Source organism: Papaver somniferum, chromosome 6 (assembly GCF_003573695.1).
Source record: "Papaver somniferum cultivar HN1 chromosome 6, ASM357369v1, whole genome shotgun sequence".
NCBI lineage: Eukaryota > Viridiplantae > Streptophyta > Magnoliopsida > Ranunculales > Papaveraceae > Papaver > Papaver somniferum.
Window position 1 is genome coordinate 76,401,372 of NC_039363.1, and position 22,641 is coordinate 76,424,012.

Genomic DNA, 22,641 nt, shown 5'->3' on the forward strand with positions numbered 1-22,641 from the left:
GCTGATATGTCGGGTCCGGTTCTGGGCCATGTACTACCCGGGAGGACCCGGACCCGTTAACAGCCCTAGATATGGATGATATGCAAAACTTTTACTAGTGTTTTTTTTACTCGCCCATCAAATTCTGGAAAAAACATTCATTTCCCGTCAAATGCTAGAAAAGAAAATCATCAATTTTATATGATTATAACATTTTTATCTAATATAATAATATGAGGAAAATTGTTTATTAGTGCTTTAACTAAGCAACTGGCATCAATATTAGTGAACAAGATAACATACTGAAAAGGAATATCAATTAACTTGGGTGTGGATGTCCAATGGATTCTTATTCTGTACCTACATTCAATCTGTTGGTGTTCGGGACAAACACCTACACGTGAAAAAAGGGATGGGCCGGCTAGAATCCGTGGATTCGATCCCAAATGCTCGCCTCTATTTACTATCATTCTGATGAGAAAAACCGACATTTGAAGGGCATCCCCAATTTACTCGTAATTTTGGTTTTTATGGATCTACCATTTTTTTCCCTGTCTTTCTTCTCACTTGTTCACTTGGAAGGAAAATTCGTTCGCAACACTTTTTTGTTGGAAACTTTGTTGGATTGCTAGTAGATCGTTAGTTTTCTTGACGTTTTGTCCCTAACATCTTCCAAAAACTCTTTATCCTTTAAGAGATTTTAGAATATTGCCTTGAACGTTATGCAAGAGTTCTTGTGGTTGGTAGTAGTAGCTATATGGGGATCATAGGCTATACACCATAGGCTAACATAAATGGTGCCACTTTTTGTTAACCGTCTTGGTGCCGTCCTATATGCCTAGAGGACTCCTTGTAAAAATTGTCCACCTTCCATTTGTTTTATCATATTCAGAGCTTTCTTGAGGTTATCTAGGATTATTGTGTTTGTTGCTTTGTATTGTGATAAGTGCATATTTCATATGATTTTAATGACTATTCCATGCTTGTTTTAGTTATTATTCTTGCATATTTTCGAATTATTACTTTGGTTTTATTTATTTGTTTCTATTAGGTGAATCATCTCAAGAAGAACGGAAAGTTGCCAATAGGAGCCAAGAAAATAAGTAATCCAAATATCCAAGTGCCCAGGTCCAAAAGAAGTGGAAGAAGTGCGACAAAAGGAGCAAATTGCTCAAAATAAAGAGACGGGCCAAAGCCCAAAGACCAAGAGACGGGCCAAAGACCAAGGTCATTTACGGCCAAAACCAATTTTATCGAATACCGAAGACAAGTTCGTTCGCAAATGGGCGTAACTGAAAATCTCGTTCGCATATTGGGTTCGCAAACGAGAGTCCCTGGATTTTATGGCAAAATTTCATTCGCAAACCATGAAGGCCAAAAATCACGAACTATTTTTAGGGTCTTTCTTTCGTAGTTTAGGGTCAGGTTCTTGAACCAACTTAGATACTTGAAGTAAAAGCAATGTAAACCCATATAAAGAGGTATTAGGTCATGTGAAAGTAGAAATCAATACACCACGAAATTGTAAGTCTTGGAGAGAAGTAACTACACCCGGAGCGAAAGCTAGGGTTTCAGAGCGGTTCATTAATCGTAATAATATTTCTAGACTTTTCTTATACGTATATCATGGATTTTTCTACATACATGAGTAGATAAACACCTATTGTTTGAGGACGAATTCTAAGTTGTAAGTAAGATTTGATTTAGTACATGAATCTATTTTGGTTTCTTCATATGATTATCGTTTGTGTTTACTAATAAAAATATTTATGATTGATTAATAGATTGTTTAGGTGGACAACTAAATGTATTTGTTGATCTAATCTATTGCTAGTAAGGGTTAGGATATCTATAATTGTTGAATAATTCCTTACACAAGTAGAGAACGTGAGACTTTGCAGAGGGATTCTGTAAAGCAATCGTGTGTGAACACAACCTTAGCAAGTAGATCAAGCGTACTGAGTCTAACTACTAGGATAAAAACTAAATTCACAAACCCTAACGCATTCGACTGAATTACATCTTGTAAGCGTACCTAAAGGTGGTCCAGGCGTATAAAATCTGGTGACTAAGTGTACCTGTCATCCAGTGATTTAAGGAATTTTGAGAATAGCTAAGCATACCTGTTATTCTACGGTTGGTGATAATCTACGAGTAATGACGAATAGATGAATATACTACTTCAATGAATATTTATTAACGAAGAAGGATTCCTCGATCATATCTCTCTATGTTGCTTACAACTTAATATTTTCAATTGCTTTATTTTGTTAGTTTTTTTTTCGTTTTTCTAGATTTTTGGTTCCAGGTACTTAATCTCTGGCACCGAAAGATTGGGATTACCAGAGGTGCAGAATTAAAAACCATAAAGGAACGATGTTACAAGAAAATCAACAACAAGAAGGGTCGTTTACATCAGAGGATATGACAAACGGTGCAGCTCCACCACCGCCCCCACCTCCTCCTCCAGAGAAGAAGAAGCTGCGAGAGTTGACATCTTCATGCTTAGATTCACAACCATTGTGTATTACTCTATCTGAGACAGTGAAGCTGAAGTCGAATATTATACACCATTTACTGAAGTTCAAGGGACTTCCAGGTGAAGATCCGAACCGTTATCTTCAAAAATTCCAGCACAAAATGACAAGTCTTAGGTAAGGTACCGAGGACAGTGATACAACAATATTGTAAGCTTTCCCATTCTCTTTGATAGATCAAGCAGAAGAATGGTTGTATTACCTTCCTCCAGGAAGCGTTGCAACATGAACTGAGATGAAAAAGTTATTTCTATAGAAGAATTTTCCTGCTTCTAAAGCAACCTATGTTCGTAAAGAGATTAATGGTATTCTACAAATTACTGGGAAGTCTCTTTATGAATATCGGGAGAGGTACAAAAGATTAGTGGCGAGTTGCCCTCACCACAACATATCTCCAAGACTCATTATTCAATATTTCTACGAAGGATTACTTATAGAGCAATGGAATTTGATTGATGCAGCCGCTGGTGGTTCAATTACTGAAAAGATAATCTCACATACAACTAGTTTGATTGAGAGTATGACTTTGAATGCTTAACAGTTCTACGCTAGGAACAACTCAAATATCAGAAGAGTTAGCGAGATAGATGAAACTTCAGAGTCAGAGAAACGGATGAACAACATAGAGAAGGTAGTCCAAAGAATGGAAGCAATAATCATTCCTTCATACGAATATGAAGCCGAGGTAAATGCCATATTTCATAATCAGAGGCCAAGGTATGATCCTTATTATAATACTTATAACCATGGTTGGAAAGATCATCCTAATTCAGTTATGCCAACAAGCAAGCAGCATCTCCAAATCCGTATGTTAGAAAAGGTGATTTGCAACAACCACAACACCAAGCTCAGACGCCTCAGAGAAGATGATTACCATGATGCAGAGTCTCACATCTATGTTGCAACAGAATCAACGGAAGAATGATGCGGCTATCAAAGAATTGCAAACTCAAGTTGGGAAATTGGCAACAGACATGAATATCATGAAATCACAAGCATCAATACAATTGCCATCTCATCCTTTTCTGAACCCAAGAAAGCACGTCAAGGCAGTAACCTTAAGAAATTGAAGGCAAGTAGCATATTCTAATATGGATACAGGATAAATACATGTACCTAGTGACGATATTGAGAAGGAAGTAGAGGCGGAAACCATACCTAAGGAAAATCCAACCTCAACTGGCCAACCTAAGGACATGGTACTCGATTTTACTATACCACCTCCTTTTCCTAGTCGTTTCGCCAAATCCAAGAAAGAAGATCAAGACAAGGTGATCACGGATATTTTCAGCATAATACAAATCGATATTCCATTTGTTGAGGACATCAAAACCATACCCAGGTATGCCAAGGTTTTGAAGGATTTGTATACAAGGAAGGATAAGTTGATTGCTAATGAAATTACTGCGAAAGTGCTACAACTATGTTACTAAAAAAGATGTCTTCTAAGTTTAAAGACCCTGGTGGTTTCACAGTTTCTGTTACTATTGGTAACCGATGACTCGAGCGTGCTTTACTTGATTGGGGAGCTTCCAGAAGTGTTATGTCAACTGGTGTTTATGATTCTTTGAATCTTGGACCTTTAAAAGAGACAAGGATTACTATTCAACTGGCTAGAAAGTCCAATATATATTCTAAGAGAGTCGTGGAGGACGTGTTAGTTCAAGTGAATCATTTAATCTTTCCAGTTGATTTTTATATTGTGAATATGCAAAATGGAGATAATTTCATCTACTTCGTTACTTCTTGGGAAACCGTTCATTAAAACTGCAAAGACGAAGATTGATGTTGACAATGGTACACTCACTACGGAATATGATACGGAGATCATTTGCCTCAACATATTTGAGGCCATGCATTATCCTAGTGATGTTCACTTTGTTTTCTCCACATTATTGGTTCGTTAGCACAACAAATGTTTGAGTTGAACGGTGAATATGAACTTGGAGTTGTGTTACGTAATAGCATTGATTTGGACATTCACGTACAGCTGACTCTGGATGTCGACTTATCCAAAGAACTGGTGGAGATATGTGGCGCTTTAACGGCATTACAAGAAACTAAACCGGGTAATATCTCTTATATTTATTTATGCGTAACTAATGAGGTATCGTTACCTTCTATTGTGTAGGCACCAAAACTAGAATTGAATCCACTTTCGGACCACTTAAGGTATGCGTACTTGGGTGATAAAGAAGAACTTCCGGTGATTATTGCAAAGAATCTCACCCCAATACAAGAAGAACGTCTACTTAGGGTTCTGAAAGAGCACAAAACGACTATTGGTTGGACAATTGTTGATATAAAAGGAATTAATCCATCCATGTGCATGCATAAAATCCTAATGGAAGATGATATTAATCCGGTACGTGATGCTCAACGTAGGCTTAACCCCCCAATGATGGATGTCGTGAAGAAAGAGATCCTCAAACTATTAAGTGTGGGGGTGATTTACCCAATGTTTGACAACAGATGGGTTAGCCCGGTTCAAGTGGTGCCTAAGAAATCAGGTGTCACTGTTTTTAGGAATCAAGATGACATACTTGTTCCTACAAGAGTTCAAACAGGATGGAGAGTGTGCATATACTACAAAAATCTTAATTCCGCAAACTGGAAGGATCGCTTTCCTTTGCCTTTCATTGATCAAATGTTAGAGAGATCAGCGGGACATTCACATTATTGCTTTTTGGACGATTATTTAGGCTATAATCAGATTGTTATTGCACCGGAGGATCAAGAGAAAACTTTTTATACTTGTCCTTTTGCTACATTTGCCTATAGACAGATGTCGTTTGGCTTTACAATGCGCCTGCCACTTTTCAGAGGTGTATGGTTAGCATATTTTCTGACTACGTGAAACGCATCGTTGAGGTATTTATGGATGATTTTAGTTTTTATGGAAGTTAATTTGATTTTTTTTTACAAAATCTTGAACTTGTGCTAAAAAGATGCATATATACTAACCTTGTTCTTAGTTGGGAGAAATGTCATTTTATGGCAAACCATGGAATAGTGCTCGGTCACACCGTGTCCTCTCGAGGGATCGAAGTTGAAAAAACGAAGATAGACTTAATAAGAAACTTACAATACCCCACTTCGGTGAGGGAAATTCGCTCGTTTCTTGGTCATGCAGGTTTTTACAGGAGGTTTATCAAAGATTTTTCCAAAATCTCGATGCTGATGTGAAAATTATTGCAAAAGAGGTAGTTTTTGACTTCAACGAGGAGTGTAAGGATGCCTTTGATATATTATAAGAATTGTTGACAACTGCACCAATTACCAAGTCACCGAATTGGAGTTTGTTGTTTGAATTAATGTGTGATGTAAGTGACTATGCAGTTGGAGTCGTTTTGGGTCAAAGAGTAGGCAAGTTGTCTCATGTGATTTATTATGCATTTAGGACCCTAAACGATGCGCAAATCAACTTTTCTACCACCGAGAAAAAAAAATTTGATATATTGTTTGCACTAGAAAAATTTAGATCATACTTAGTGGGTACAAAAGTGATTGTATATTCCGATCACGCAACACTTAGGTACATGTTAAAGAAGAAAGAAGCTAAGCCAAGACTTATACGGTGGATACTACTATTGCAAGAAATTGATTACGAAATCAAGGATAAAAGACGTGTTGAAAATACCGTGGAGGATAACTTTAGTAGACTTGTTGTTTCCTAAGAAAAACTTTCTTTACAAGATTATTTTCCAGACGAATAACTTTTCTTGATTGACGATTCAACACCTTGGTACGCGGATACAATGAATTACTTGGTTACAATACAAGTACCTAGTACAATATCTAATTTTCAAAACTCAAGCTTAAGAAATAGCCAAGCAGTATGTGTGGGATGAGCCCTACCCGTGGAAATACGGTTCTGATCAAATCATCCACAGGTGCGTACCTAATTTTGAATTTCAATATATTCTTACTTTTTGTCATACTTATGGTGGTCACTTTGGTTCTAAACGTACCGCTTCAAAGTGCTTGGAAGTGGCTTTTATTGGCCTACCCTATTTGAGGATGCATATATTTTTTGCAAATCTTGTGATAGATGTCAAAAAACAGGCAATCTAGGTGCTAGAAATCAAATGCCACTCACATCTATTATTGCCGCATAAGTATTTGATGTGTGGGGAATTGATTTTATGTGTCCTTTTGTCAAATCTAATGGAAATTTTTATATACTTCTTGTTGTGGATTATGTTTCGAAATGGGTGGAAGCTAAAGCCACCCATACTAATGATTCTCAAGTTGTTTGTGAGTTTGTGAAGGGATATATCTTCTATAGACATGGTACACCAAGAGTGGTTATTAGTGACGGAGGTTCACATTTTAAAAAATCCTTTCATGCCTTACTCAAGAAATACAACATAAAACACAAGGTTGGTACGCCATACCACCCACCAACTACTGGGCAAGCGAGAGATTAAATCCAAACCAAGAGAAATCTCACACCGAGAGATTAAATCCATCCTTGAGAAAATCGTTAATACCACTTGGAATGATTGGAACTTTAGGCTTAACGGTGCACTTTGGGCATATAGGACGACCTACAAAACACCGATTGGTATGTCTCCATGTCGGTTGGTTTATGGTAAAGCTTGTAATCTTCCGGTTGAACTTAAACACAAGGCTTATTGGGCGATAAAGATGTGCAACATGGATTATGAAAACGCGATAAAAAAAGGAAGATACAACTTAACAAGCTAGAAGATATACATAATGATGCTTACAAGAGTTCTCGTATATACAAGGAAAAGAAGAAACTTTTCCATGATAAGGTGATTTCTCGAAATAGTTTTGTTGTGGGTCAAAAAGTTATTTTATTCAATAATCGTCTTCGATTATTTCCTGGGAAGCTAAGGTCCATTCATCTTTATGTCTTTGTAGGGATTAAAAAAACTCATGTAAATGGTTCCTTTTTAAGTATATTGTTACATTTATTATACCATTCCAAAGACGTTGTGGCGGCGCTAAGCTATATCTAGCTAACAAGTTCACTGAGGATGAAATATTTGGTCGAGTACATTATGGTAAGTACAACAATGCGTTTATTTCCCTTAGATAGGGGAATTTCATCTCCCGGCACATCTTCGTCATCTTCCTTTATACGAAATGGTCATTTACTTACATTTGTACCTCAACTAATCATGGGAGTGCTAACATGATGCATGTCCTTGTTAAATTACCTGACAACTTTGGACATATGCAAACTTGTGGAATAATATACCACAAGCTTGGTGTCAGACCGATCTCTTCCCAGATTTTCATCCCAAATTCGAATTTCAAGTAGCTTGTAAAATCTCTTATTTCATTAAGAGCGCATACCATGTCTATACCATCGACTTAGATAGTTATAATTCCAAATCAGTAATTTTCTTTGTGAGTACTCAAGGCAAAATACCTTACTTGTTTATCCCTTCCCAATCAAATAGTCACTTAGACGAGTATACCAAATCCGCCTGATTGTTTCAATACACAAGTGAAGGTTCCAATCTAATTGAAAACGTACTCCATGGTCCATATTCAATTGATTTGCGCGACAAAAGATTATCAAACACTTTTGTAAATATGATTCTCTCTTAATCCTTATAGAGATAAGTAATGACCACATGAAAATGCATTAAACTTCGAAGCGTCCTCCAATATTGATTCAAATGAGACAATCAAATGAGATGATTTCATTAATGATGCAAATTAGGTTGTGCCTTACTCATCTACTTCGTTTCTATGTGAGCATTGATCGAACCTGGTGGTCTCTCCATATTCCTTTATGGATCCACGACCTTAAATACACTTCCACCAAGTGTAGTTGAAACACCTTAGTTTATGGTGTACCCCATACCGAGGATTTCTAACCTTGCAGGCACATTTTCAGCTGGTATGTGTGATCTTTTCACGTTGCCAATGTCAGTGCACTTTCTGAAATCGATAATTCTTTTCACTTCACATTTACATTTGTAGAGTACGAGAATCAATATGAGACTGAGTGGTAACACACCATGAAAAATCCGGTCGTTCTCTTAGGAAATTCCTCTCTTATCTCCCCCTAGCAACTGGAAGACTGTCTCATTGAAATGAAGATATGTAAATATAGCGAATCAGAGATTACTTGTTAAAGGTTTCAAATGAGGATAATTTTTTGGAATTCATATCCAACGTAACTACTTAATTGTTATGATTACCAACTATAATACGATGTGGAGTCGTAATGGCACATATATAACACAACCAAAAATGCGTAAGAATATAAATGCCAGGATTATATCCAGTTACCAGCTGGTACGCAGAAAAGATTAACTAATTGTGGATTCTAAAATGAATAAGTGAATATGCGAGTAATATTGCATATCCCCCAAGAATTTATAGGAAGGTTGTTACGCATAACTTATCCTTAGACACCACCTGTAACCTTTGATGGTATCCTCTGCGAGTCCATGGGGTGGGGATGTTCTGCACAAATCCTATTAAACATGCAATATTCATCAAGTCCTTTTGATGTAAATATATAACATTGACAAGGTTGGTGAGTCCTTAAATTATATAATATGTGCTAGAATTGTTTCAAAAATGAGTTATTTTTTGTGATCAATAAATAATTCAACACTTAAAATCATCCACCAGAGGCATAAATCGCTTGAATGGTCCGCATTCTGCATGGATATGTTGACAAATATCACCTTATTTCTTTTGGAAGAATGAGTTGGTTACCGTTTTTGTTAGAGCACTGCTCGGTCAAACTCGCAAGCGTTGCTATCTCAAGATTGTTTGTCAAGTTTAGTGATCAAAACTACAATTCTTGATTTCTAGTCTACTTATAACTATGTTTCGGACTAGGATATAATGTGGAGTTGAGCTTTAGACTTCACGATGTTCATCAATTGAAGACGAAGAACTACTAAGGGGATCTTGTGGAACTTCATCAACAAAAGGTATGTGGAGACTGAAACTCATCTATCACCCAGAAGTCTATTTCTACTCTATCTCCTATTTGAGACAAAAGTCGTATAGCTATATAGACTTCATTTTATACACATTTGATATTTCGAGCTGAGTTTAACCCGCTTACATATTTTTCGAAATATGTGTTGGTAAGCTTTCGCTTTAACCAAGTTCATCTTATATTCTTGAAGAAAGTCAAAATATGATCATGTGAAAATCTCCTGGTAACATCTTATATGATTTGTGTGAGACAGTCATTTGATGTAGACTCGGAATGTTTCGTATTGATCATTCGATCACGTGAAAATTGCTTTGAATCTAATAGTTTGTGTGAGCCAGATATTATCATCTTGTAAAAATGTTTTAATGATTGAAATGGGAGTTTAGAAAACTTAACCATGATTGTATTATAAGCACAATATGCGTACTTGCATATGTGTTAATCCAAGACTGGAACTTAGTATGCATACCCGTGTGCGTACTGGTTGGTCAGGTAAAATCCAGGAGCTAGAATATGCGTACCTGTACAGGTACTGGAGAAGTCAGTTGAAGTCCTGAGTACTAGAGTATGCATACATGTACTCGTGCTGGTTTCAACTGAAATTTGGAAGTGTACAACAGTATGCGTACCCGTTTGCATACTGGATAACGCAGTCCAAGTTCGGCTACTTAGGTATGCGTACCCGTCTGCATACTTGAGTGGGTTATGTTCTAGAATCGGTTATGTCATGAACTAATACTTATAAAAAAAGGAATGCAATCTTTTGCAAACCGTGGGTATAATGTTCATGAATTGATTCGAGAGAATCAAAAAAATTGCGCTTCAATTGTGTCTTGTATACTTCTATGACAATGTAAACAATTGGACAACTCTATAACTAGTTTCATTTGACTCATTTGAACTAGTTGTGGTTAAGATGAATAAGGTTGATATGAAAGTGTTCATATGGCTAATTTCGGTTAACTATTGTTGAGCCAACTTGGTGTACACATTTAGGTACGGTTACCCATATCTAAATGAAGGTACATTCCATTTGTGCTTAACAAGCTAAGTTCGATATAACTGTTGAAAGATATTAGCTTCAATCTACTCAGGTATTCATCTAAAAGTGAATATTGATTGCTTTGTTCCAAGGCTATCAAACCCTGATTTGAAGACTATATAAGGGAGAACTCTAGCAACTGGGAAACCTAATCCCCGCACCTGTTGTGTGTTACTAGTTATGACTAGAGTCAATTCTCCTTCAACCTAGATTTTTCCTAAAACCCTCATAAGTTAACGAGTTGAAGACTTCATTGGGATTGTGAATCCAAACCCAACTATTTTATCTGTAGTTGCGTATTCTGATCTTACTTTATACTATCGTGATTGAGTACTATCTTCTCTAAGATTTGCTCGAGATTTATCTCCGATAGGTAAGATAAAAAGAAGTCACAAACATCTTCGTCTCATCATTTTTGATTCCACAATATCTTGTTTCGCTTCCATACAATTAAGATTATTGTGAGGTGATTGATATTACTAGGCTGTTCTTCGGGAGTATAAGTCCAGTATATCAATTGGTTCTTGTGCACCTTGATTTATCAAAAGATGGAACAAAACTCGTAGGTATTTCTATGGGAGACAGATTTATTTATTTCAATAGATTTTTTTGTGTGAGACAGATTTGTTTATCAAGTCATCGACTTTGGATCGTAGCAACTCTTAGTTGTGGGTGAGATCATCTAAGGGAATCAAGTGTGTAGAGTCATGCTAGGATTCAGAGACGTGAGGAGCGCAACTGTACCTTGATCAGTGTGAGATTGGTGAGGGCTCAACTACATTCCAGTCCGAAGTTAACTTGTAGTAGGCTAGTGTCTATAGCGGCTTAATACAGTGTGGTATTCAAAGCTTGACTAGGTCCCGGGGTTTTTCTGCATTTGCGGTTTCCTCGTTAAGAAAATTTCTGGTGTCTGTCTTGTTTCTTTTCCGCATTATATTTTGTTATATAATAGAAATATCACGTGTTGTGTGTTAAGTTCAATCAGTTCTTGAATCCGGCCTTTGGGTTGTTGATTGAATTGATTGACACTTGGATATTGGTTTTTGATACCGTCCAAGTTTTTTCTTATATTAATCAGGCTCATGGATTTATATCTTTTCGATTTGCTGATTAAGTTAAGAAACAAAGATATAACTCTTTGATATACTTTTCCAAAGATTGAATCTGACTGTCTAGTTGATTATCTTGAAAGTATATTGGAGTTAGTCCATACGTATTACCGAAACGAAATATTGGGTGTGGTTGTTAGACCCCCGCTTTTTCAATTGGTATCAGTGCAGGCACGTTTAAAACCTCATAAGTCTGTGTTTGTAGCAATCTGACTCTATGGACAATAGTGATATCTCTGACAATGCACCACCAGTTCATAAACATTCTGACTTGGTCCAAAGTCTTGTTTCTCCTGTGAAATCTCTTCCGTCGTCTAAAACTGTGTATGACTGGGAAGCGCGCCTAGATGAACAGTTGGATGATCTTTTTGATGAAAGTGATTCAGAAGAGGGACAAGATGTTGATGAGGAAGTCTCACAGTACATCAAGCTTTTTGACCATCTCATAAACAAAAAAAAAGTAAACATCTTGTTTGGCTGAGTTTCTGACTCATCTCTATTTAGAAAACAGTAAAATGAGAAAACTCTTTAAGAGATACAGAAAAGACGAGGGTACCCAAATATACCCCAATCTAAAACTTTTACACCTATAAGTCGTTTGTCCGAAAGTGATTGTATATGGACTGAGTCAAGACAATGCAACGAATCGGTTCACACTTCGTGTGATCGTCTATGGATACGAGATCGAGACAATACGACAACAAGATAACTTGCGTGATTGACTATGGATATAAGATCAAGACAATAAAACAACGAAGTATGATTACTTGATAATAGGTTCAGACTTAACCAAACACTATAGGATTCCTATCAAGTAATTAGGAATTAACGTTTGTGTATTTTACTTCTAATTATAATTACGGAAATAAAAAAGTAAAAGACACAACAAGTTTTTGTTAACAAGGAAACCGCAAATGCAGAAAAACCAGGGACCTTGTACAGAATTGAATACTCTCAGAATTAATCCGCTATGAAAAATATAAATCAACTTTGTATAGTTGAGACTAAGCAACTAAACCTATAGTTCACCTAGTTTCCTCAGTATCCCTGCGCCTCCAACTTGCAATAAGTCATGCACTTGGAACAATTCCTTTAGTTCGTATTCCAAACAGTAAAGGAACAACAAATCTTTTCGGTAACAACTATTTTCAATCAACGTGATATGAGTTTGACAAAAGGCTCTTCCGTTTAACCAATAAAATCCTTTGTTTGGTTCTTAGATCAATCTATTTAACAACTACCAAAGTAATTGTTTAGACTATGCAATCAATACTATTAGTCACAAAGAAATGTATTGATGCCGATCTACGCAACTAATCAATCCAATATATCAAAAGATAAATCGATTATAGTTGGATCCCCAGCTGATCAAGTTTTGTGCACACCAAAGATTATGAACTCAAATAAGAAATCTTCTTTGTCTTAAAATCTTCTTAGGTCTTTAATAAACACCTGAACACAAACAACTTGAATCTCTTGTGATCAATCACACACAGAACGGAGTCTGTTAACGATGGAGTATCACAAGACGTCTTTAGATCCATAAACAGTCTAAAGATCCCCGTCGATACTTCGATCTGGTTTGAGTGAATCTTACATCAGAAGAGAATATTCTCAAGCATTAACAAACTAGGTGCAATCAAAGTTCAACAACCGTTAGTCAATCAAATCAATTAAAAACTAATTATAAACTGTAATTATCTAGTTTCCCACCAACGGTACTCGTAGAGCTTCTCAATACCAAATAAGTCTTTAAACGAGCGGTCGTAAGAGATTTCGCCTAATTAGGGTACTTTCCTCTCCGAAAAGACGACTCCACCAGTAACAACACAACTAGGTAGTTTTGCTGGCTCTGAGGATTAGTTTTATCGAAATGAAAACTTCAATATTTATAGACCAAGGAAGTCTGGCACCAAGGAATTTCCAAAACCGAATATTCTCAAAGATATGCGATAAATCCAAAATCGGTTTTCATGATTCCTGGAAATGATCTGTCCAAATATTGACCGAAATCTCAGTAGAAAATCTCCAATTAGTAAATCCACATTAACAATTTTTATTTTCTAAAGATATGTATTTAATTGTTGGAAATTAAAATCATGTAATATTAAAAACCTTAATTAAAGGATTCTCAATTTATTTCGATTTGGGATTCTTCTTTAGTTATTAAGGAATATGATTGAACAATAATAGATAAGAATTACTGCACACGTTCAAAGTATGTCGACATCTTTACTTTGTAAATACTTTTTCATATTTACAATCTTTGAACCGATTTTCCACACTTCCAAGCAAGTTTAGAATTGGTTCATCTGATTTCCGAGAACGATGTGATTGATCAAAAACATTCAATCACCATTCATGGGTTTAACGGTTATACCAAACACAAAGTTCGGTTCTACCAAACACAAATTTCAGTTCTACCTCCAAGTGGCTACTAGGATCGGTAACACTAATTTCCTTAAAATGGTTAACTAAGTACCAGGATATGTTACCACTATCTCATGGTATTACTTGTGATCGGTTGCACAAGTTATAGGATCGGTTACACCAATTACTAAAACTTGTTAACCTACTACAAGGATCAGTTACATATCTTGTGATTAGTCCCACCAAGTTCTAGGATCGGTTACCCAATGACTAGGAATGGTCACAACAATTACAAATATCGATCATACCATCCCAGGTGATTACTCAAGATTGGTTTCACTAATAAAAGTCATAATGATACATAAATCAGGCATTGTGAATAGTTTTACCAAGATACATAAACAAGTTATGAGCGGTTATACTAAACACACATATTGTTAATCCAAAGAATTCCAATGAATACCAATACCAATAAGCCTAGAGATTTCTCTTTCGATTCACAAAACAAGTTTATGAATTTTACTTCCATTAAACGAATTTAAAACATTGTTTCCTAGGACGAAATTTCACCCATACCCATACATAATCACAATAGCATTCATACGATTATGTCGATGTCTTATATACGAAGTTCAAAACATAGGCGTTATACTTCGTATTATAATTCCTCAATACTACATCTAACTAGAGTATAATCATTCACAGCTTCGCAGTTATGTTTTCAATATAGCACGAGTTGAAAGATACGTTAGGAATGAAACAGTTATGTTTTCAAAATATTACTAACCTCGATAGGAAGGATGATGTCATCGATGTAGCTCTTTACTTTTTCATATTCTTCAAGTCTTCGAGTAATACTTGTAAGTCTCATATCCTAATAACTTTCTAGCTAACCTATACGAAGTTGACTCTAATAAATAATCAAGCGACTCTAGAAATGAGTTTTGGTTCACTGAAGTACGATACTTGACATACCAACGCTTGGTGGGTTCAACCGAGCAATGCTCTAACAATCTCCTCCTTTGTCAATTTTAGTGACAAAAGTCTTACATCATATGGATAAACAAATTACAAGAATTCATTATACATACGCTTGATTCCAAGTTTCAACGACACAATAACCTGCATATATTTAATCCACAAATACCGCTGTTGACATCATAATAACAAAGCTAATACTCCCCCTAAAGGTGAGATAAGTAGATTTTCAATCCGCAATTATTTCCTCTTGTAGTCCATATAAATACAAATCATTATATGATATGTTTCTTCCCCTTAGTCAGTGCTTTACTTTGTCGTTAGATATAACGTTTTAACACCATTGTCCTTTTCTTAGTGAATCACATCACTTGTTTACTCCATATATTTCTCCATCTTTTAGTCACAAAATGACAAAGGTACGAGCAAATAAAGGACAAACCAAAAGGATCTTACAAATCTAAAAGACTTGCATAACCTATAAGAGTTAAGCACGAAGGTTTCACATACCATTTTAGATAACCAATATCAGAACCGAAATTACAGAGTAATTTTATTTTGATATGTTATCAAGGAAGCAATTTTCCCTAATAGTTTAGCAAATTAAAAATTCACTAAGCACCTTAGTTCTTTTGCTAAACCGATCGTACAAATACAATCGCTTGTTTGATAAGACCAAAATAAAGAGCAGAATTAACTTTATTTTTCTCACCAGGTTCTAATTATTCGAAACATTTCACTTTAAACAAGACAAGTACTAGGTTAGTTACCTAGTACTTCTTGTTAAGGCATTCGATTAGACTTGAATAACTGAATCCTCCACTTTGATAAGTGTAACTAAGATCATAATTGACTTAGTTTCTCTTATCCGGAATCGAATTGGACTAAACAAATGATCCCGATTTTTTTTTGTTAAGACATAAACAATTCATACAAACCAAATAAATCAACTTGCATAATTATTTATCTTAACTGGAAGCAATTGAAACAAACATAGACATTAAAGCACCGCAATTGCACCGAAATTTCGTTAAGCCTAAACAATTGATACCAAACAATAAAGCAAGATAACAATAGTTTTTCTCAACCGAAAACAATTGAATTACACACACATCCATACAAAAATAATAGAATAAACATCAATTGTACAAAAATTTTGTTAAGCAAAAGAAAAATATATGCAATACAATCAGGCTTTTCTTAAACAGGAAAACGATTAACTAACAATTTCGTTACCTCAAGCTCCGCATCCTCTTCACCCCAGAAATATGTATCATTAAGTGCAAGTTCACATAGAACTCTCCCCCGTTGTGTTGCCATCTTCTCGCAAGACAAAAGAACAACAACAAAAGGCAACCTTTACCAGAGAAAGGTTGAAAATCGGTTTTAACTAATGCGATGCAAAAGTTGAAAACCCGAAACACATATGCTTTTATGCTAAACCAAAAAAGATTCAAAATATTGTGACTTTTTCACACATGAGTTTCAATCGGAACCCCTTATGATACTTTGATAAAGCCTACCAACGTGGGCTAGAACTCAATCCCGCTAAATCAAAAAGTCACCCAAACCATAAGGGTTCACACACAATATGAGATCGAATATTTAGATTATGAAAACCGAAATCAAACATCCCATAAATACATAGCAATAATATAAAGCATTCAAGCGCAGGCTATGTAATTGAAAACTATCACACAAAAAATTATAAATTAATAATTTTATTCATAAATAATAGATAGCTCTATTCAAAATAGACCTTATACAATTGCGAGTTTTGCGAGTCTTGTGAAGCTCGCTTTCGAATACTGGATTCAAATTCTTCTGAGCACTTTCTTTCCAGTAGAGGTTTTGATCATCTCAAGTAGTTGAGAATGAGGATCGGCTAGTACTTATTTTGAATCCTTTATCATTATCTCATGATGTCTAATACAACTTATAACAGTAAGAATCTGTCTTCTCATAGAATCTCGAAGATCATCAGGTTGTGAGACATCTTGAGTTTCAGTTATGACTGATGCACAGAGTGCTAAATTATCAAGAGATGATCCTTCTTTTACTGATTTCTCCATTGATGCAAGATGTCTTCTTCCAGAAAAGAATAATATATATAAATATATGATAGGATAAAATCAAAGGGTGATATAATTTGATTTATGGAAACCGAATATATTTAACCCAAATGTAAAAGATACCGATTATTGTTACCTGATGCACGGTTTTGTACATTCTGCCCAGTTTTATGCCTCCTCACAAACAAAATTTTGGGCAACAAGTGAGGATGTATATTTCAACATAATTATCATGTGTTGTGGTGAGGATTAATCTCATCAGAGCCAACAAATACATCCTTGGGATGATTTATAAACACAATAGATTGTGTTTCCTTGTGTTATTTCTTTCTCTTGTTATTGCAAGAGTCTACCGCTCCCTTTTGAGTTCTAATAAACTCTTCCCCCTTCGACATCTGTATTCCCTTGCGAAGAGCTATGATGAATTTGTTTTGTTGGGAATTCTCATGGAGCATTGCAGTATGACTATATAAAGAACTTGTCATATTATCAGAATTATCTTCTGAAATCTTTGATTTGTTGACCAATTTCGTTTGCTCAAATTTCACATCCTGAGTTTTATCTGACAGGGGTATCATAAGATTTTTAAATTCTAGACTTAATTTTTTGTTTTCCTTAATCCCCATTCAAGTTTTTCTAAACAGTCTGTCAGGAGTTGATTAGACTCATAAGATTTATTACTGTTAGAATTAGCAAAAAGTGCATTACACCTAGATATTCCTTCATAGGGTTTATCCTCAGGGATATCATATAGAATAGAGACTTAAGCCCTATTGTGTTTCTGAGCATTTCTTCTTGAACAGTGTTTTGCCATATGTCCGAAACTACGACACTTGAAGCATTGGATTCACTACCTTTTTTATGACAAAAAGATAATGTATCAGGATCATATTTATCATTAGATAAGATGTCATTAATTCGTTGCGCTAGAAGCACAATTGTTGAGTCAAGCTCCTTTTCAACAAGTACCTTGTCATCTTGACCGCGTTTCTCAGTTTGATTCTTCAGCAGAATTTCTCTATCAAATATCTTTAACTTTCCTACAAGAGAGCTTCGAGAAAGTATAAAAAGATCATTTCCTTCTATTATGGTATGTTTCTTAGACTCGTATTTGGATGGTAATGATATGAGTATTTTGCATACTATTTCCTTTTCAGGTATAATCTTTCCAAGTAAGAAAGAAGCATTGACAATCTCATAAAGTTTGGAGTTAAACTCCTCAAATGCATCGTTATCATCCATTTTAAGGTATTCCCATTCAGAAGAAAGAGACAGAAGTCGCGTTTTTTTTTTTCCGGAATCATTTCCTTCGAATACAGTCTCAAGAGTATCCCACGCCTCCTTAGAAGTTTCACATGACATAACATGATGAAGAAGATCAACACTTACTGCGTGTATGATGGCATTTATACCATCAGAGTTCTGCTTTGCAAGAGCTCTTTCTTCATAACTGTAGAATGCTAAGCGTTTAAACTCTGCTTCTGGATATTCTACTCTTGGTCTTTCATATCCGTCTTCGATTAACAACCAAGTACTAAAATCTCGGGATTGAAGAAAAGTTTTCATAAAAGATTTCCAAAATGGGTAATTCATCCCATTAAATCTTGGTGGTACGTTAACTGAATCATACATAAGATTCATTTCTTATAGGTTGGATCACACCAAACATAGATTGTTAGATATTTTCGTGTTTTCCCGCTCTGATACCAATTGAAAAGACGAGGGTACCAAAATTTACCTCAATCTAAAACTTTTCCACCTATAAAGTCCTTTCTCCGAAAGTGATTGTCTATGGAATTAGTCGAGATAATGCAACGAATCGGTTCACACTTCGTGTGATCGTCTATGGATACGAGATCCATACAATACGACAACAAGATAACTTGCGTGATTGACTATGGATACAAGATCGATACAACACAACAACGAAGTATGATTACTTGATAATAGTTTCAGACTTAACCAAACACTATAGGATTGCTATCAATTATTTAGGAATTAACATTTGTGTATTTTACTTCTAATTATAATAAATCAATTATAATTGCGAAAATAGAAAAGTAAAAGGCACAATAAGATTTTGTTAACGAGGAAACCGCAAATGCAGAAAAACCCCGGGACCTTGTACATAATTGAATACTCTCAGAATTAATCCGCTATATAAAATCTAAACCAACTTCGTATAGTTGAGACTAAGAAACTAAACCTATAGTTCACCTAGTTTCCTTAGTATCCCTGCGCCTCCAACTTGCAATAAGTCATGCACTTGGAACAATTCCTTTAGTTCGTATTCCAAACAGTAAAGGAACAACAAATCTTTTCGGTAACAACTCTTTTCAATCAACGTGATATGAGTTTGACAAAATTCTCTTCCGTTTAACCAATAAAATCCTTTGTCGGGTTCTTAGATAAATCTATTTAACAACTACCAAAGTAATTGTTTAGACTATGCAATCAATACTATTAGTCACAAAGAAATGTATTGATGCCGATCTACGCAACTAATCAATCCAATATATCAAAAGATAAATCGATTATAGTTGGATCCCCACCCGATCAAGTTTTGTGCACACCAAAGATTATGAACTCAAATAAGAAATCTTCTTTGTTTTCAAATCTTCTTAGATCTTCAATAAACACCTGTACACAAACAACTTGAATCTCTTGTGACCAATCACACACAGAACGGAGTCTGTTAACGATGGATTATCACAAAATATCTTTAGATCTACAAACAGTCTAAAGATCCCCATCGACACTTCGATCTAGTTTGAGTGAATCTTATATCAGAAAAGAAGATTCTCAAGCATAAACAAACTAGGTGCAATCAAAGTTCAACAACCGTTAGTCAATCAAATCAATCAAAAACTAATAATAAACTGTAATTATCTAGTTTCCCACCAACGGTACTCGTAGATCTTATCAATCACAAAGAAATCTTTAAAACGAGCGGTCGTAAGATATTTCGCCTAATTAGGGTACTTTCCTCTCCGAATAGACGGCTCCACCAGTAAAAACACAACTAGGTAGTTTTGCTGGCTCTGAGGATTAGTTTGCTTGAAATGCAAACTTCAATATTTATAGACCAAGGAAGTTTGGACACCAAGGAATTTCCAAAACCAAGTATTCTCAAAGATATGCAATAAAGCCAAAATCGGTTTTCATAATTCCTGGAAATGCTCTGTCCAAATATTGACCGAAACCTTAGTAGAAAATCTCCAATTAGTAAATGCACATTATCAATTTTAATTTTCTAAAGATATGCATTTAATTGCTGGAAATTAAAAGCATATAAAATTAAAAACCTTAATTAAAAGATTCCAAATTTATTTCGATCCGGGATTCTCCTCTAGTTATTAAGGAATATATTTGAACAATAATCGATAAGAATTACTGCAAATGTTCAAAGTATGTCGACATCTTTACTTTGTAAATCCGTTTTCATATTTACAATCTTGGAACCGATTTTCCACACTTCCAAGCAAGTTTAGAATTGGTTCATCTGATTTCCAAGAACTATGTGATTGATCAAAAACATTCAATCATCATTCGTGGGTTTAACGGTTCTACCAAACACAAAGTTCTGTTCCACCTTCAAGTGGCTACTAGGATCGTTACACTAGTTTCCATAAAATGGATAACTAAGTACCAGGATCGATTACCACTATCTCACGGTATTACTTGTGATCGGTTGCACAAGTTATAAGATCGGTTACACCAATTACTAAAACTTGTTAACCTACTACAAGGATTGATTAAACATCTTATGATTAGTCCCACCAAGTTTTAGGATCAGTTACCCAATGACTAGGAATGGTCACACCAATTACAAATATCGATCATACCGTCTCAGGTGATTACTCAAGATTGGTTTCACTAATAAAAGTCATACCGATACGTAAGTCAGGCATTGCAAATAGTTTTACCAAGATACATAAACAAGTTATGAGCGGTTATACTAAACACACATATTGGTAATCCAAAGTTTTGCAATGAATGCCAATACCAATAAGCCTAGCGATTTCCTTTTCGATTCACAAAACTAATTTATGAATTTTAATTCCTTTAAACGAATGTAGAACATTGTTTCCTAGGACGAAATCTTCACCCATACCCATACATAATCACAATAGCATTCATACGAATATGTCGATGTCTTATATAAGGAGTTCAAAAGATAGGCGTTATACTTCGTATCATAATTCCTTAATACTACGTCTAACTAGAGTATAATCATTCACAGCTTCGCAGTTATGTTTTAAATATAGCACGACTTAAAAGATACGTTAGGAATGAAACGGTTCAAGTCAAAATATTACTAACCTTAAGAGGAAGGATGATGTCGTCGATGTAGCTCTTTACTTCTTCACATTCTTCAAGTCTTCGAGTAATACTTGTAAGTCTCATATCCTAATAACTTTCTAGCTAACCTATACGAAGTTGACTTTAGTAAATAATCAAGCGACTCTTTAAATAATTTTTGGTTCACTAAAATATGACAACCAAGCTTGACATACCAACGCGTGGTGGGTTCAACCGAGCAATACTACAATATAATATCCTACAATCTCTTCTTGAAGATCGTAAGCAAGATGTACGTTCAAAAAATTCTGAATGTGAAAATCTTCGTCGAAATCTCTTCGTGTTGAAAGGAAGGCTTGCATAATCTGAAGCAAGATATGACTCTCAACAAAAATGTTTCAATGACAGAGAGAAAAACCATTGAAAGAGTATCTCTTTGCTGCTCTCAACAAGGTTAAATCAGTGGAAGAGAATCTGAAAATATTTAATACTAGCTCTACAAAATTATCTATCATGATCGGAGCATGTAAAGAACACCGTGATACACGTGGTCTGGGCTATAAAGGAATAGACGCTCCAAGTACTGGAAAGTTCAATATTGTACATGCTTATGACACATTTCAAGATAAAAATGTCGCCGATATTGAAAGTGAAAATCTACCTTCAGCAGCAAAAGTTTCTAATGATTGTCAACCTTCAAAGACTGGTCATCTGAGAACGACTAAAAACATTCCCAATTGTTATTATTGTGGAAACAAAGGTCACCTTGAGAGGAGATGTTGATTTTGATTACGGAATCAAAAACTTTGTAACATTCTTGTTTGGATGTCTAAAGAAGTGATCAAACCTGCTTCTCAGTGTGTCGGTGTTAAAAATCCATTTCCCAATCAAGAGAATTGTTGTGATGGGCCAATTCTTGGTTGTAAACATAACATCATCTTTACTTACAATCGAAAAAATAATAATGTTATATGGACAACTGATTTTTCAGAAAAGTTTGTGAAGAGAAAAAGTTTTCAAAGAAAGAGAAAATCTTCAAACTCCCCTCTTCTCACCAGAGATAATACTGATTCCAAAGTGCCTACTCCTGAATATATCCACATCAACAATCGTGTCTCAGAACTCAAGACTAGTATCAATAGTCTCAAGTGCAAGATAAAGAAGGCAAGAAAATCAGTTGCTTCAGGTAATTCTTGTCCTTCTCTTATTAATTCTCTAGAAAAATCTTGTGACGACATTTGTCTAGAAAGAAAAAGGGAAAATGTCAACACCTTTGATGAGTTACATGCTCGTCAAATTACAACTGGAC